Here is a 17,592-nt window from a genome sequence, read left to right as displayed (position 1 = left end):
TTGGAACTGAAAGTAGAGTTACTATCTCCCAAACCTTCATGGCTGCTAAATAGTACAGGAGATATGGAGGGTCTCCAGGCAAGGCAGCCCTGCAGCCCCCACATCCTTAAATGTGCAATGGGAAAAGGAAGTATGTTATCTGACTCAGGCTTGTTACAGTATGAATTTGGAGTTTATCACCTGAAGAGGAGGAAGACCACAGTAAGACCTTTTTATTCTCCAAAAAAATCTTCTAAGATGCCTTTAAAAAAAAACACACTGTCTATAATTCTAGCCCTCTAGGAGACTGAGGCAGGAAGGTTGCAAGCTAGAGCCTAGCATGGGCAACTCAATGACTTGGCAAAACCCTGAAATTAAAAGGGCTGGGGATACAGCTCAGGGTGAAGGCGCTGGTTCAGTCCCCAGTACCAGGAAAGAAAGAAGGAAGGAAAGGACGGAAGGAAGGATGGTAGAAAGGAAAGGAGGAAGGAAGGAAGGAGGGGCACACTGGACACCTCTTTTGTACCGGGCCCTGCGTGAGGGCCTGGGGAGACACAGAAGGAGGGGCCTTCCTGGCCTTTGTGGCTCTGTAGTTCCCTTTCCTCGGCCCCGTGGCATCTATGATTGCTGGAGCGGCAGGCTCAGGATCCCGTGCAGCCGAGGCGGGCGGAAGGCTTCCTGGGAGTGGATTTTGCTGGGCACTGTCGCACTGCTCTTGGGCAGCTTCTCCCGACACAGATCAGGACTTCCTGGCCGCGTCCACACCACACAGGGCTCCTCACCTGCGCCTGGTAAGAACGAGCCGCTGTGGCCACAGAGCTCAGAACCGGTAGTGACACCTGGCTCCCGAGGAGGAGGAGGGACCTGGGGAGCAGCCCGGGTCGTCTTTACTCACTGCAAGTTCCCCAGAATCACCGTCTCCTCACTTCCCCTTTCTTCTGCTCTGTGAAAGGAAAGCTGGGGCCACTGCGGCCCGGGACAGGAAGGAAATCGCTGGCTTCGGGAAGGGCCGCTTTGCCAGCCCGCCTCTCATTGTCTTCCCTCCCCTGGCCCGTCCTTTGAAAAGCGCTGGTCTTTCCCAAGGTCTGGGAAGCACAGCCAAAGAAGGCTGGGGAACGCCTCCTTTCAGGGGCGGGCTTTTCCTCCCTTTCATGTGGTTGAGGACCCCCTGGACGGGCCCCTTGTGTAAACTCTTTAATTGAAGAGCTAATACAAACCAGAACAGAAATGATCCATCCAAGAATTCTTGTTTGGATTCATTACATTTTCAAAGGGGACCCTGGTTCCCTCTTATCTGGTCTTGGATCAGCTGAAGGACGCACTTGTTTAAAAAGGGGTTAGCAGGAGAGATAACGCATTATCGCCTGTTCCCACTGGGCTGTGGTGGAAGGAGGCTTACTCTACAGAGCATTAAATCTCAGCTCGGGAGGGTGAGGAAACCCAGACTTTGGGACACAGCTCCTGCCCTGCCGCTGAGATGCCCAAGGAGGTCAGGAACAGGCTCTTCCCACACTCCACCTCCCAAAGTGGGGAAGACAAGGACCAGTGATGCAGAGGAGCTGGACCCCAGGATGCACGATGCACTGAGAGGCTGGGGCTCCCTTTGCTGGAAGGGAGCATCAGCTCAGCTTCAAGTTCACCTGTGCCTGACCGAGCTCAGAGTGGTACAGCAGTGCAGACTGTGAGCGGCAGGAGGAGGTGCCGGGCTCAGCAGCCCCTTTAGTCTGAAAAGTGAGTGGGTGGCTGGCAGCCTCCAAATCCAAGGTGACAGTTTACAGGCCACCTGCAGCTTTCAAGGCAGAATCACACTTTTTTTGAACTGAAACTTCCTGGCCATTGCCACCCAATGTGGGGCTCTTCAAACGAGCAAGCTTGGCTGTGGGCCAGCTGTGGGACAAGCAGGGACATGGTCAGATCCTGGCCTGTCCCTTACTTCCCTTTTCCTTCCACAGCCATTGCCTCCAAGAAGCTCTCCCCTCTGAACTTACCATTTGGCTTCCCAAAGGAGCAGCGGAAGCTTCACACCCCTAGACCCTCACTGCGAGAGCTCTTGGGCACCCTAACACCAGTCCTCAGGAGACTGTGACCTGCAGGGGGAGAAAGAGTCACTATGGGGCACCTCAGGGTAAGGGAGATTTAGGGAGCTGAGAAAAGAAGCTCCTAGAATCTTGGCCTACCTGATGTCCTGCCCATGATGTGAGCTCCGGGGCCCCGTTCACCTGGAAACAGGGGCCCCTTTCATTTATGGACCGCCATCCAGGGACATTCCCCAAGGAGGGCATGTGACCCTGCCTGTTCAGGGTCTGCCCTGCCTGTGACACACTGTGCAACATGCACTTCTTGATGTGGAAATATTTCCAGAATTTTCACATCGAAGGAGTGTCAAATTAGGCCAGACTTGGACTGGTTCCTCATTAGACACAACTCAAAGGATGAGGAAGAGGCTTCTCAACACCCAGTTTTGTCTGATAACCTGGATGCACTCTCCTGAGGACCAGGAATGCCAGTGTCCAGTGTCTGTCCTTACATTTGAGGGGGCAGTTCGCACCCTGTCTAGACAGCTCAGCAGCCACACGGTCCTGGATCCTGGCAAACTCAGCAATGCCCCGTCTTCTCTTGAGAGCTACAGGCATTTGCATGCTCCATCGCTGATCTTGTAAAAATCCCAAGGCTGCCCTCTGTCCAAGATGTATGCTAGGAGTTTGTTTATCAACTGATGTAAAGCAGAATTACTTCTAAAGGATGTCTTGAGGATCTAGTAACTTAAATCTACTTTTGACAGGGAATCTTAGAGAATCTAACGTTTATGTTCATGATAGGAGTACATTTAAACTAGGTTTCTCTAACCTCCACCCTCATTATAAACCTAACCCTAACACCAAGCCTAACCTTTGTTGTGTTTCTTGGACGTGGGTTTAGGAAGGGGAATATATAACAAAGCACCAGGGGAAAACTATAATCTGGTATGTTACCCTGTGAAAATATGTCTCAAAACAAAAAAAAAAAAAAAAAAAAAGGCTTTGCTTTATTTTTATAGCGAGTAAACTGCAAAGAGCCAGAAGGAAATTCTGCCTTCTCCACTGATTATTTTAGTTGGAAAGGGAAAATGCTTCTCTAATGGGTGTCCTTGAAGGAAATCAAAGCCAATAAGGAAGCATTGCCAAGTTTAAAGGGTAAATATCCCAAAAAGCAATACCAGCAAATTATGTCCAGGAACAATGCCCAATACCACCAGAATTATTGACTAGTATTTGGAAGTCTTGGTCTCTGCGACATTATAATGGCAGTGGAAACAAAATACAATGAGTGCATCTGGTAAAATACTCTTCACAGATAATAACAGTTGGAACAGATAGCTTCATTAAGTGGTTTTGAAGGACAACAGTGTAAAAACAAATGGCATCTGAGTATGGAACCCATTGACAATAATATCAAAAATATTATATACTTTGATATAATACTGAGAAAATACATAAAGTACAAGTAAAGCCCCCAAGTTCTCTTGAAAGTCATAAAAAGATAATAATTTGAGGGGACAAAAATATTTCTAGCTATACAAGAAAAATGTTTCTGGTTGATTATTCCAGAGGAATAATCCAAATAGGATTTTTGTGAATTTGGCAAAAATAATTTTGAAATTTATCCAAAAGAAAAATTGGCTTAGCCTTGGAAAACACAATCTGAAAAATAAGAGTGATGGGGAAGATATTTATACTTCTAGCAGATATTAAAATGAACACTGATTGGAACTTTAGAATATTGGCTTAAAACTTAAGAGAGATGAAAAGAATGCAATGCATGAGCTTCGAGTTTAAGACAATCAAATACAGAGATATAGACAGCCATTTATGGAATTTTATGTCCATTTAAATGTCACATTTAACAACATTTAACAACACTATAAACCAATAAGTACATCTAATTTTAATAATGTACAGTAAAACCTTGTACAGTACAGTAACTTGTTCTGGAAATGTTCCACAAGACCATTAAACATTTATAATAAATTTTAACTTGATCAACAAGTGATGTTTTGCAATATGAGTAGTACATGACACTGAATATCACATGATCAAAACCGAGCCAGTAATTCTCTCTTTCCCTCTCTCTGTCTCTCTCTCTTTCTGCAGGATTATGGCTGATCATCGCCCAACAGCAGGCATTTAAAGAGCAGATCTCATATGCAGAGGAGGAAGAGAAAAAGGCAGAGGAATCCTCCACTTCAAATGAAATTAGGGAGATGTGTAAAATGTGGGAAACAGCGCCAAATTTTGTAGGAAAGCACCACTCAAATAAGGCTGTAGCAGGGCAAACAACGATTCTGTTTAATGACAATGCAACGTCACATTCACAAGAGATCCTCAAAAGGAGACAGAAGCAAATGTCCCTGGATAGGTTCCTTGTTAAAGCTGCACAACCAGAAAAGGATTCTTTAAGCCACCAATAGGAAGCAGTGATTCTACTAGCGACAGTGAAAGTCATCCCACACAATAACCCTCCTCCCTCTTGTCTCCCTCACACCAGTCACGAAGGTTTTCAAAGACAAGTGAAGGTTAATTTATTTTTCTTTATATTTTGTATTTTCTTTATTATTTTGTATTATATTACATTATTATCATTTTATATAAATATTTTTGGGTTGTAGAATGAATTTTCTAAGTTCCTATTATTTCTTATGGGGAAATTCACTTTCATATACAAGTGCTTGGGACTATGGGCACATTCCCAGGACAAATTACGCTTCCAAACCAAGGTTTTACTGAATTTGATTCAACTCAATGTATCAAAAATAGCAATGTTTCAGCATGTGATCAAGCAAAATATTATTAACAAGATACTGTACCTTGTTTTGTGTACTAAGACTCTATGATTTGGACAGCTCATTTTCAAGTGTTTAACAACTGCACGCAGCTGGGGTTCTCACATTTTCATGCCATAGGCTATGGAACAGGAAAGTTTATATGTTATTGAATAAGCATCAGGACAACAACATAGAAGAAAAATAGATATTTGATCAATGGTATGAAGTCCTGATAATGATTTACAAAATCCAGAAACACATCACATCCAAACTGAGACAGCAGACATGCTGGAAGAGAAGATCTGTGCATTTGCATTTATCCTGGGAGAGCAGCTCCAGAGTCGACAGCCCAGAAGCAAAGGCAGAGGGATGGTCTCCAGAGTGACCCAGACAGCTGCCCTGATCAGGCAGCCCTGTCGGGGCCAGGCAGTGCAGGAGAAATTTCCAAGCCCTGTTCCAGTTTAGAAGTCTAGAAGGGTGTTGGCTAGTGTTGGGAAATCTGTCCACAGTGACCAAGCCCCACCAAGGAGAGCTGGAGCTGTGCCTGAGGAGAGGGCCTGATGGAGGCCAGCTGTTCTGTGAACTCAGGGTCTCATGGTGGCTCCAACCCTAGGGAGAAGCTGGGCGACCTCAGGACCAGGACCAGGGAGAGAATGAGGTGAAATCGAGTGCCCGGATGAACAACCACAGAGTGGAAAGCACTGTCACTACATGTCCCCCCAATTCCTGTGCTGAAGTCCTAACCCCCAGGGCCCTGCCTGCGACTGTGTTTGGAGACAGCACCTTTAGAGAGGTGCCCCCGGGGGTGAGGCCTACAAGAAGAGGAAATCTGGACACAGACAGATTTCAAAGATTTTCTCTTTATGAAGGGAAAAAATGACATGGAGCCCCAGGGAGAAGACAGTCACCCACCAGCCCAGGAGAGCCCTGGAAGAAACAGTCGTGTGGATCCTCACTGTCAGAATTTTAGCCTCTGAAGTTACGGAGACTAGCAATGCAGGCTGTGTGAACGGTTCAGTACACAGAGCTCCAGCAAACCGGCACAGACGCCGAAACGGAAGACTGCACGGGTCAGAGTCCCCAGCTCTTACACAGGGGGCAGACGCAGGCCAGGTGAGCAGATAAGGAGAGCCATGGGCAAAGCAGCCGAGAATCCACCCGCAGTTTCCTTGTCGGGGAGCAGCTTGTCCCCCTGAGCACTGGGAACCCAGGTCGGCCCCTGCTTTAAAGACTTAATGGAGGAGGGAGCCGAAGACGGGTTGCCAGATAGAAGAAAGGTGCCCGGGTGAGTTTAAATTTCAAATAAGCAATAAATTATTATTTTTGGCATATGTTCAAAATATTGCATGGAACGTGCTTGTTCTGAAAAAAATGTGGAGGAACTGGCATGAATAGAAAATATTCAGTCCAATGAGTAAGAGAAATATCAAACTCTCAGAGAGAGAGGGAAGAGAGGTAATACGATAACTTGTGCAAAAGGATCTAAAATCACCAAATAAATCTAGAAAAGTATCTGTCCTCTTAATTATTTTTAAATATTTTTTTTTAGCAAATTGAAGACCAACCTTTGCCTTTTTAAATAAGAACTTATTTACTTGGGAACCATGAAAATGTGGTTCAACTAATAAGGCTTTTCCTGATGTTTGGAGCAATTTAGCAACATGCTTATACTTGTGGATCCAATAAAATAATTCCTGGTTTTTATCCTAAGGGTAATAATTTAAAATAAAAATGGCAGAGGATGAGAAACAGTATATTATCTCATCACTACAACTATAAAAGTAGGATTACACCTGAACCATAACAAATAGAAGCATCTGATCTGTTCATGTTCTTCTCTTTAAAATTCACTCTTGGGTCATTAGCATATAATTCTTTTATTGTAATAAACCATTAAAATAAAGATACAGTTTCTCCCTGCTCACACGGGGGTGGCTTCAGATAAACTATTGGCTGAAGCATGCTCCACGGGAATTCATCTTGGTTCTTTATGAAGGGCTGAGAGTGAGCTGACTGTCTGAGACTTCCAGGGGGAAACTTCCAGTGGGAGACTTCCACTGGGAGACTTCCACTGGGAGACTTCCACTGGGAGACTTCCAGTCTGAGAGTCTGAGACTACTAGTACTGCTCCTGGAGTCTTTCCACAGATGACATTCTTTTCTATCTGGCATCTGAGTTTGCAGGTCCGTAGGTTCCCTCGCTATCTATGACTTTAATGGGTACTCAAAAACCTTAACAGATTTTTTCTTTCATTAAGTTCAGTGCATTTCCAGACAATGAAGTGGTCGTTTGCATCCTGCTGTGGTTTGAATACACCCCTAAGTGCTCGTGAATTGAAGCTTGGTCTTTGGTGTGGTGAGTCAGTAGAGGCACCCAAACCTTTACAGTATGGGGCCTAGCAGAGTCAGTGATGCCATCAGCGTGCTATGCATGTAGCAGGATGGATGCTGCTCCCCAGTTCTCTCCAGAACGAGCTGTTACAAAGTAAGGCCACTCCACACAGTGGCCGCCTGTATGCAGCTGGTTTCTCTTTATACTCCTCCAAGCTGCTGTGAGGCAGCTACGCGGGCTGGACAGATGAGCCACCTGACCTTGGACTTTCAGACTCTAAACATGTGAGCTAAATAAACCTCTTTTCTTTACAAAGTGCCCAGCTATTTTGCTATAGCAACAGAAAACAAACGAATGCATATCCTGTAGATTTTCCTTATACAGGCAAGCCTGGGGCTGCCCTGGGGATGCCCAGACTTTCCTCTGGGCCTGAAGCCAATACCATTTCTTTCCAACCTACAGAGGGGCTTGTATATGTCATCATCCCTGGGTCTAAGGCCACATTTATATTTTTCTTGTATCACCATATTGCACTTAGTCAGTTCTCAGCTGCATTCTCAGCCCGGACAAGGCCCAGCCCACACACCCCTCACTCCAGCCGGTGCCAGCTTCTGAGCCATGTAGCCCAAGTCCTCCAGGCCTCCTGCAAGACAGACCAAGGACGGCTCCCTGCTGCACTCGCCCTCCTGCGTCTCTGTCCCAGGCGTCCTGATGTGCTTTGAGGCTGGGTGATGTCATTCCTAGCAGCAGACTGAGGGTGCAAATGCTCTGTGTCCATTTTCTTCAAGCACTTTATCTTCTAAACCCCTCTGTGTTGGACTGGAATGCAGGCTGGGGTAGGAAAAATCTATGCAGCGTTCACCAGAGCCAGCAAAACAGAGTACATTTTGACAGCCCCTTGCAGGCCCCTTGGCCATCCAGCAGAGTGTGAGGCAGGTCACTCCACTTTGGGGCATATTAGTCTATCTGCCCTACTGAGCCTGAACATGGTTCAGACAACACCTGTCTCGACAGCCCATGAAGCCCAGGGCCTGGCATTGCCGTGCAACTGCACTGCGGGGTGGGTGCCGCCCTCAGAGAGGACACAGCCAGCGCAGCTCCCAGAGGCCAACAGATGTTGTGCAATGTGTGCAGCTGGAAGAGCAGAGTCCAGATCACAAGGAGCAGCCCCGCTCTGCCATCATCACTGGGGAGCAGGGTGAGACACTGTCCCTTTGCAGAGCGCACGGGTGATGGCAGAGTTCAGGAAGATAGAGATTCAGCCACAGGTGCACTTGCGGTTGATCCACTGTTGCCCGCTGCCCTGCAAAATGCCCTTCTCTTACAGGTTCACCTGCCCCTCCCCTCTGTCCTTCTGACTAAGTGTGCACATCTCCAAAAGTCTTGGCTTGAGCTGGATGCATCTTCTGGGGCCTGCTAGCTAGTTAGCCTCCGTTACTCCCAGCAGCCCACCTGCCCTCCCGACTGAGCGAGCCAAGCCAATCCCCATCTGGATCTGAGGCGGGGCCTGGGACATGTTCTGAGTTCGGGCATTCTGCCATTTGCCCGAAAGTTCATCTTGCAGCTCAATTCCTGAGAACCTAGCACACTTCCAGCTGTAGCCCCAGAGTTGGATGTGTACCCTGGGGTCAGCTGCTAGCTTCCCCACCCTCTGCCCACCTGCTCTTCCTGGCGGACTCTAGGGAGGGCTTGCTGGGGTCACTGACTAAAAGGAAGCCTGAGGCCAAAGAATGTGACAAGCACCCCGCCACCATTCCATCCACCCATGTGCTCAGCACAAAGATGGTGGACTTCGTTCTTATTTAAAACGTGTGATCAGGGAAAGTTCCACCACTGAGAGAACAATGCGTCCCTAAAGCTGCCTTACTGGAAGAAAGACACTCCTGTGGGGCCTGGGAAGAAACCCTAGGGGCACAGGAGTATGTGTTTCACCAGCATTGCATTGCTTATTACATTAAAACAAATGTACACCGGTAGGTGGACACATTTTACAGATGAAATCAAGACAACTGCGTCTACCCAGCTCCCAGAACTAATCTGTCTCTTTCCTTCTCTCCCTTCCCCTGCCCTCCTCTCCCCTTCTCTCTTCTCTCCTTCCATGCTTGGAAACACTTGGTGAGAAATATCTGCAAGATGCTGCCCCAAAATTGTGGACAGAGACTCCCTCCATCGCTTAAGAAGACACTCGATGAGCTCACTGCTAAGGAGGCTCTGGCACTCTCTGTCCACCTCATCTGTTCCCCCAACCCCTGACTGTCTTTGCTGAGCTCCCCTGGTTGCCTTTCTGCAGCCGGGACTCCCTGGGTAAACATGGAGTGAGCTTGGAACCCTTGGGTGCTGGTTGGAAACCACTGGGCTGTTTATCACTTTCTGTACCAACTTCAGGAAGCTTGGCCAGATTCACTCCTACAAGATATGGGGCTGGACTCACCCCTGCGTCTTGGCTTTCTGTGTTGGTGGTGGTCAGCCTTTGGGAAGGGCAATGTCTGCCATGAAGAGTCAGTGGCTAAGGAAAGGTCTTATCTGCAAACAGGGACCAGCAGTTGCCCCCCAACCCAGCGTCCTGGACTCTTCTCAGCCTCCTTCCCACCCCTACCTCCTGACAATTCTGATCTCTTTCCTCCCAGGGCTTCTGTGTAGCTCTTTCCTATTTGCCTGGTATAAGAACTTCCGTCCTCCACCCCAGGTGAGAGTTTCCCCCGCCCCAACCCCTCCCTAGTCCAGCTCCATCAAATACTTGCAAATCCTGCAGACTGGTCCAAGCAGACTGCTGAGCGGCAGCCCCGCCCCGGTCCTGAGCCGCCAGGTCTGGTGAGGGTCGCCAAGTTTGCATTTCTGAGAGCAGCTCTGTGCTGAGCTGCTCTGGGGAGCCACGTAGCACCACTGCTCTGTCCTTGGCTGCTCACAGCATGTGGTGCACGGGCCAGGGCCATCTCCAGCCGCTGTGCGCAGGCTCCGGCCCAGCTGTGAAGAATCAGGGTCGCATCCGAACAAGCACAGAGAAGCTTGAGAAGTTGCTCCAAACTGAGCCCCAGGAAGACGAGAACTTTATCTGAATTTTCTGCATATTCTTAGGACCCAGCCCTGGTGTGAATGGGGTAGAGGGGTTGGGGCTGGGGCTGGGGCTGGGGCCATCAGACCTGCCAGGACACCCTCTCAGGATGGATTTGTGCTCGGGAGAAAAATCAAGCAGCATCTCCCATTATCAGCAAAGCTTTGGGATCACTGGAAAGGGTCCCACCACTTTTGTACCATGTGACACAAGTCAATTCGTACCTGGGTTGGTGAACATACCTGTTGCTTTTCTAGGTGTGCTCTAGGTGTGCTACTGGGTTGGGAGTCTTATCCAGGTTCCTGATGTTCTAAAGAAAGAACTGAACAGGGCAGAGGATCAAAGATTTGTTTGAAAGAGAAAAGACAAGATCCACTCTACAGGGTGGGGGTGGGCAAGTGAGAGGACTTGATGGCACCAGTGGGGCTTGGTGCTGAGGGTTTGAAGCATTTTTGCAATTGAGGTGGGGTTGAGGGTTTGGTCTGAGGTTTGACTCCTGGTGATGAGCAGCTTGATTCAGCCCCTCTGTTGGGCAGCGGAGTTGGGGGAAGTCCTTTCATGGCCCTTGAAGGAACTGTCACAGCATGGGCAGGGCCCACATAGTTAACATGATAATTAGGGTTGGTGTTGCCAAGGGTTGCCAGATGCCCAGGACTGCATGCCCCGGACTTCTACGCAGAAGCTAAGTTGTCTGATTACTTCTTCCCATTGTGTTGAGACCTGGCCATCCTGGTCCTGGTTCTTATGTCTGATGGATTGAACAACTTTGTTGAAGATAACAGTATGTAATTTAGCAACCATTGTAAATTTCCATCATTTTGTCTTGAGGTCATGTTTCATTTTTGTTGTTTTCGTGTTGTTTTGATTTTGTCTTCACTGTTGTTTTGTCAGGTTTTTAATTTTTAAAAGAAAAAAGAGCCCTGCTCTTCAGAGTGAAGGTGGCTGCCACTGACAACTTAGCAGAGAGATAGCGTATAAGGCAGACTGGCGCATCTGGTAGAGAGGCATAGCATTGGGTGATAATGAATGCTTCATTTGACAGATGTAACCATAAAGTTTGAATCACATCTGACTTTCCTAGCCCCCAACCTGTTTGCCAGCAGAAACACTACTGCCTGCTGGGAGCTCAGCTCTCAGCAGGGAGCTCAGCCCTGTACCGAAGTTGTCATCAGCAAGCAAGGAAAGGAGATAAGATAGGACAAGGAGTTTTGCCGGTTCCATCTGGGGACATCTGGACACACTGAAACATTTACATTGGACACTCCCAGTACTTTTCCCACTGAAGTGCAAGACTGCCAGAGAACTGTGACCACAGATGGTTATTAAAATCTCTCTGTCTAATGTCCCCGGCTTCCCTCCCTCCCTATAAAAGGGACAAACTTCTCTTTGCTTGAGGAAGATGGTCTTATCGCTCTCTGCCTGCCTGAACCCAGGCACAATAAATTCCATGCCATGCTGTCTTTACACAAGCCTGGTGTCTCCACTAGTCTCTCCTCTCCCCTGCCCCCATATGTTATATTTTATAGTAACCAAATCCCCCTCTGCTTCCAAATGGAAGATTCCTTGATGAAGGGGACCCCACTCTGAGCAGTTCAAGTGGCAATCACACATGAGTCACTCCACCACTATTTTATTTAGATGCTTTTGAGTGAGAGTTGGAAGAGGCCAACTTGATATAAAAATTGTGCAACAGCTGGGCATGGTGGCGCATGCCTGTAATCTCAGTGCTCTGGGAGGCTGAAGCAGGAGGATCACAATTTCAAGCCCAGCCTGGGCAACTTAGTGACTCAGTGAGACCCCGTCTAAAATACATGAATAAAAAAGGGCTGAAGATGTAGCTCAGCACAAAGACCCTGGTTCAAAGCTCAGTACCAATAACAACAAAAAAGTTGGGCCTCTAAGATACGCCCAGAAAGTAACTTATAAAGTACACACATAGGTAAGACAAGCTAGAAAAGTTGTGTTACTGCATGCTAAGTTATCAGTAGGGCCCCACACAGCTGGGGAGGGAGCTAATGCCAGGGGCTGAGCTGTCCTAGGCAGAGTTGCCATCCCAAGCCGTGTCTCTGCCCTCATAAAAATCCCCCAGTCCTCCTAACGTGACTGCAACTCACCCTCATGATCCAGCGGACTCCCTTCCCTGCCTGACTTTGCTTCAAAGTGTTCTTTCCTGCAATGAGAGTTTTTGGGGCAGAAAGGGTGGAGGGTTGGAGAGGAACTGCCAACAGGAAGGGGTATTTTGCATTTCCACATTAAGCCCCTTGATTTAGCTCCTGATTCAAAATCCCCTTCTCTCCTGGCCGGGGCAGGGTGAGCTCACGCACAGGTTGGTGCAACCTGGGGCGGAGGGGAGAATATCTGCCTCTCACTCTTGTCCTTTGCACTCTTCATGGAGGCCCTGTGGGGCTGGGGGCTGCCAAGACGCCCCCCGAGGGTGAGGAGGAGGGAGCTGAAGACTGGACCACACCGGCCTCCTCTTCCTTCTTAGTAGTCTTCCCTGCAGTGGCGCAGACACCGAGCCAGAGGCTGCTGGGCTGGGCCTGTCACTGTTTTCCTCACTTTCTCCTTCTGTCCCCAAAGGACAGCCGCTCGTTGAAAGACAGAGATCTTTTGACTTGGACTCCATCTTCCCTCAACATTCCCTCCATATGACCGAGCCCTCCCTCCTCCGCCCTCTTGGCCGGCAGCTCTGGGTGACACATGCCATTTCTAGGCAGCACAGGAATTTGGCTGCAGGATCCGTGCCCTGGGGATGCTGCATCTTTGGAGGCGAAGGTGACTTGTCACGCTCTCTCCCCAGCCCTCTGCTAGTTCGGTTTCACCACCAACCTCTACGGAGGACCAAGACCTTTCTTCTGGGGAGGAAGAAGTCTTCTCCAGCCTCTGGGGAAGCCCCTGCCTGTGTCCAGGGCCCCAGCCCAAGCCCTCCTGGTGGAATGTTCTTCACACATCCAGCACGATGTGACCCACCGTTCCCCGGACTCTGCCCACAAAATCCCCAGAGGTGAGGCTGCCCTCCGTCCTGCTGACCCAGGGCCACTCCTCCAAACTGCATCAGCTCTCGGTGTTGACCCGCTGTTTGCTCTTTGAGCTCCACCCTGCATTAATCATCTGCTGCCCCAGCTCTTTGAATTCAGACTTTTGCCGAAATCCCCAAGGTCTTTCCCCACCATATGGACTCAGTCACGTCACAGATGTCTTGAACTTCCCATTTCACTTCTCCTGAGCTTGGGCAAACGTGAACAGCCACGATTATGCTTTTATGACATGGCCGTGGTTGCACGACCGTGCCCAGCCCACCCTAACACTCCGAGGAGCGTTTACGCACGAAGATGTGATTATAGGCTTGGCCTTTGCTCCCATCTGTCATGTTTGCCTGGTATCATTTAATAGACCGTACTGTCTGGGTAACAGGCTGGAAACCCTCAAAGTGGAGAAGCTGTGGCTTCCCCAAATCGGAAACAAATTCAGGGTAATAAAGGAAAATCACTCTTCTCTTTCAAACTTGTCTCATTTAGACGGGTTTAGTGATCGCACTGCGCACATGCACATGTTGTGCTGTAATGTGTATGCACTCCTCTCTGGACTTAAACATATGACCGTAGTATCTCGGGATCACCCTGGGAAGGAACAGTGCACCCTGGTTCAGGAGCCCAACACCCACCCAGCACTCTTCTCTTGCTTGCCTGACTCTGAGTGGAGGCTGTAAGACCTGAACACTCAATTCCATAGCTCCCTTGCCAAGCTCAGCTGTGAGTGCTGTTCTGAATGATGAGACTGTAGCAGCCAGTGAAGGCTAGACTGCACCATGTGACGAGTTACTCCTGTACTGTCAGCAGTTTAACACAGTAAAGTCCTAATCACAGTACATGCCAAAGTCACTCAGGGAGCTAGACTGATGGGGTCACCCCAGTGTTACTGTGCTACCCAGGAAGGAAGTAGGGAGGAGAAACAGACAGAGACAGAGAATGTGTAGGCGCTGGGAGCGGGGAAGGCAGTCCAGAAACCAGCTCTGCTCAGAACAGGGTTGATACCGAATCTCCGCCTCTGGGTAGAATGAGTGTCTACGCAGCCAGGACTTGTCCCGATTAAGGTTCTACTCTGTAAGGACAGCTCAGGACACTGAGACCAACCAAAAGACTCTAGAAAGATCCTGAGACCAAGTCAAGCGTGGTGGTGCACGCCTGTGATCCCAGCACTCTGGGAGGCTGAGACAGTAGGATCACAAATTTGAGAACAACCTGGGCAATTTAGTGACTTGCTGAGACTTGGTTAAAAACAAAAAACTGCTGGAGATGTAGCTTAATGTGCGGTCCCTGGGCTTAACCCCCCGTGTGGAAGCTTGGTCCTGACCCCTGTTACTAACTGAACCATCACAGCAGCCTAGAGAAACATAAGAGCAGCCATTTGAGCTGGTGCTCACATTGCCCTGACCTCCTCCTCCAGCCGAGGAGCTCCTGAGCAGCGGCACCTCCCGTGGAATCCATCTGGATAAAGGAGCACCTCCCTGGCACCTCGTGCAGCCAGAGTGAGACCCCACCTCTTTCCTTCCTATCCACCCCTCTTCCCCTCTCCAGATCGTGCTGAACATCTAGGAGTCAGAGGGCTCCCAGGCCAGGGGTTTTGGGCCACACTGAACTTTCCTGTAGCCAAACAGCCCCAGGTCTAACTCCAGAGCTCAGGCTTGGACCCCAAGGGGCCTGCTTCTCTCTAAGGCAGAGGAGGCTGCTTCACCTTTAACCTCTTTGTCCCTCGCATTCCAGACAAAGCCAAGGCTGAGGGAATTCTGCTCTGGGCTCTGCCTTTTCCCCATACGCTCACACACAGACTTGCCCAAGGATCCCAGCAGACGTGCGGAATGGGGGCTACTTCCAGTACACAAGAACCTGACTTGCAGCAACCACGGGCTGGTCTCCATTTTTTTCTTTCTCTTCCTGCGCAAGCGTGTTTCCTAGCTCTGGGTTTCTGGCAGATGTATCTCCCAGGGCCTCACAATCCAGGAACTTTGCCGTCTTTCTGTGTGCATTGGCCAGAGGTCAAGGTTCTGAAATCAGGCCCACTGCATCTGCAAAGGTCCCACCACTGCAGGTTCAGCCCCAGGGGCTTCCTGCAGGGAGTCTTTCCTGCTCTGATGTCCAGAGAGAGGAGGGAGGTATCACACACTCACACAGCACCCTTCTGGCCTAACGCTGCCTGAAGACCCTCTTTGGAAGCACGAAGCCAGCTCCCCTCCTTGCCCTGACCAACACAGGCTGGTTTCCCTCACCACCTTGGGGGCCCTTGGCCAGAGTGAGTCAGGCAGCAGAATCCAGATGGGGCAGGGCTGCACTGGGGCAGAGGGCTTTCACGGAGATGAGGAAAGCTGGGTTCCTCCCAGCATGCTGCCCTTGGCTGGGTCCCCTCACCTCCCGAGGCCTCTGTTTCCTCATTTCACCAAAAAGATCCCAAATAGTTGAATCGCTCCCCAGGTAGCTTCCCTGGTGAAGTGTGGTTTCTCAGCAAGCAACCCCTATTGGAAGTCAGGGGCCTCCCCACCTCCTCTCTGGAGGCTTACTGAGAAGCTAGAAGGCTCAAGAACATTTGCTTTCTACTCCGTTGTGATCACAGTGTTCCTCTGACATCAGCCTGTTCTCTGGCAAGCAGAATACCCCTCCATCTGTTGCTTTACTGCAGTGCACAGGGAGGTTATGCTGCTCTTTGTTCTGGAGTCTCTGTCGAGGGTTTCCGAGGGATAAAACAGGAAGGTCTTGCACCGTCTGTTGCTTAGCACTAACACCCTGTGAGCCTCTGGGCACGTCTCTCTGTTCTGCACAGACACCTCAAGCACGACGTGTACCTGAGGAGCCGTCAGGAGCTGCCTGCAGGATGCCTGTGTGCACCTCAGGGAGGCTTCCGGAGGCACAGCGATGCCCTTTTCAGTCACGTGGAGACAACCTCATCTCCCCGGCAGCCAGGCAGATAGAAGCATGAAACAAACAGGAAGCAAAGTCCAGCAACCAGTGTCCCCGGGACAAAATGGGGAAAGTTTAGGGTCACCCCGGCACACGGAATCAAGCTGGAGAGTTGTACCCATCAGAGAACTGTCCTGCATCCTGCTGTGGAGACTGAGAAGCTGCTTTGTTTCCCAGAGCAAAAAGTCCAAAGGAGTTGAGAGCTTAAGTTTAGAGAGAATGGTTTGAAAATCTAGTCACCCCCCAGGGGCTGGGGATTTAGCTCAGCGGCAAAGCGCCTGCCTGGCAAGCGCAAGGTCGTGAGTTCAGTTCCCAGTACCGGAGAAAACTAAAAAACAAAAAACAAAAAAACAAAAAAAAAAAAAAAAAAAAAAAAAAAAGAAAAGAAAATGTAGTCAACCTGAAGGAAAATGCCACACGGCAAGAGCTAGCACATCACTCAGCAGGTGTGAGGGTATCAACTGACTCTTCCTCATGCAAGAAAATTGCTAGCAAATGCAAAGCAACTTGCAGTGTATCACCAGCTGGTGGAGAGGTGAAAGACAGTGGACACACTCATTGCCTAGGGTGACAACAGCACCATCTGCCAGCCCACATGTCCCTTTGCAGTGCAGCTTCATGACTCCTCCATGAAGGGGAGCATCTCTCCCAGCCCCTAGAGTGTGGACCCTTTTGATCAGTAGAAGTGAGGTGGGACATTAGGGCTGGGGCAAACTAGACAACCAACTGGGCAGAATGTGTCAAGAGTCATAGAAACCCATGGTAAATGGTATAGCGAGATGTTTCCAGAAGACATGTGCAGAACCACAGAAAGCAAGATCCCACATGACCCCAGCTTAATAAGCCTGAGCATTAGACAAGGGACCAATCAGAAAGCAATATTCTCGATCCTTCATCTAAATCTGGTACCAATCAAAAGACAGTATTTCAATCCTTCATTTACATATGGGCATGACCAATCAAGATACTGTTTGTGGTCCTTCGTTTACATCTGGCAAGAGCACAAGTGAGATTTCAATTGGACAATTTATATCTGGTGTGAGGCCGAGTGAGTTGCTGACAGGACAATTGTCCCAATGCCATATTTAGAAGAGGAGGGCACTGATTCAGGTGTTTGGACACTGAAGATCCCTTTCTCTTTATCCTCAGAGCCACCATGAGCCTTCTTCATCGGCCCATTCTTTCTCCGTAGAGCGTACTTCTGCCCATCTCTGCTCTGCCTTTCTGTGTGTCTTCTCCAGTGTCTCGGTCCTTGACCAAGGACCTGGAAAGAGGTCCCAGGACCCCATCCAGTAACAGAAGGTAGCAGAAAAGATGCAGTGTAATTTCCCACTTTGAGCCTAAATATCCACCAGCTTTGCATTTGCCACTTTTAACTCTCCCTCTTGGAAGCCCTCCAAGAAGCCCCCTTTCCTGGCACCAACATGCCCTGAGGGAGGCTGAGCTGGCCAGGGGGAAAGGGGGGCAGGTGGAGGGGG

Source organism: Chinchilla lanigera, unplaced genomic scaffold (assembly GCF_000276665.1).
Source record: "Chinchilla lanigera isolate Chin_1 unplaced genomic scaffold, ChiLan1.0 scaffold00141, whole genome shotgun sequence".
NCBI lineage: Eukaryota > Metazoa > Chordata > Mammalia > Rodentia > Chinchillidae > Chinchilla > Chinchilla lanigera.
Note: the sequence above shows the minus strand (reverse complement) of the source record.